Genomic DNA, 343 nt, shown 5'->3' on the forward strand with positions numbered 1-343 from the left:
TACACTTCTTGAGATTTGCATACAACTTATGTTTTCGCATAAGTGTAAGAACCTGACAAACGTGAGTTTTATGAACTTTAACATCCGTCTTTCCGTCCATGGCTCGGCTATGGACGAATACATCGTCAAAATAACTCGGTCCGAAATCCCGCACCGGTCTCAACAGATTTGTTACACATCTGTTGAATGTTGCAGGGGCGTTACTAAGCCCCTGAGGCATCACTAGCCATTCCCAGAGCATACCACTGGGTGTGCTCACTGCTGTGTACGGGATGTCCCGCTCACGCATAAGGATTTGATAGAACCCATCCATCAGATCCATAGAAGAAAAGATCGTACTCTT

The sequence above is a fragment of the Bremia lactucae genome, assembly GCF_004359215.1.
Source record: "Bremia lactucae strain SF5 chromosome Unknown BlacSF5_NotPlaced_200_SHOA01000120.1_2678225bp, whole genome shotgun sequence".
NCBI lineage: Eukaryota > Oomycota > Peronosporomycetes > Peronosporales > Peronosporaceae > Bremia > Bremia lactucae.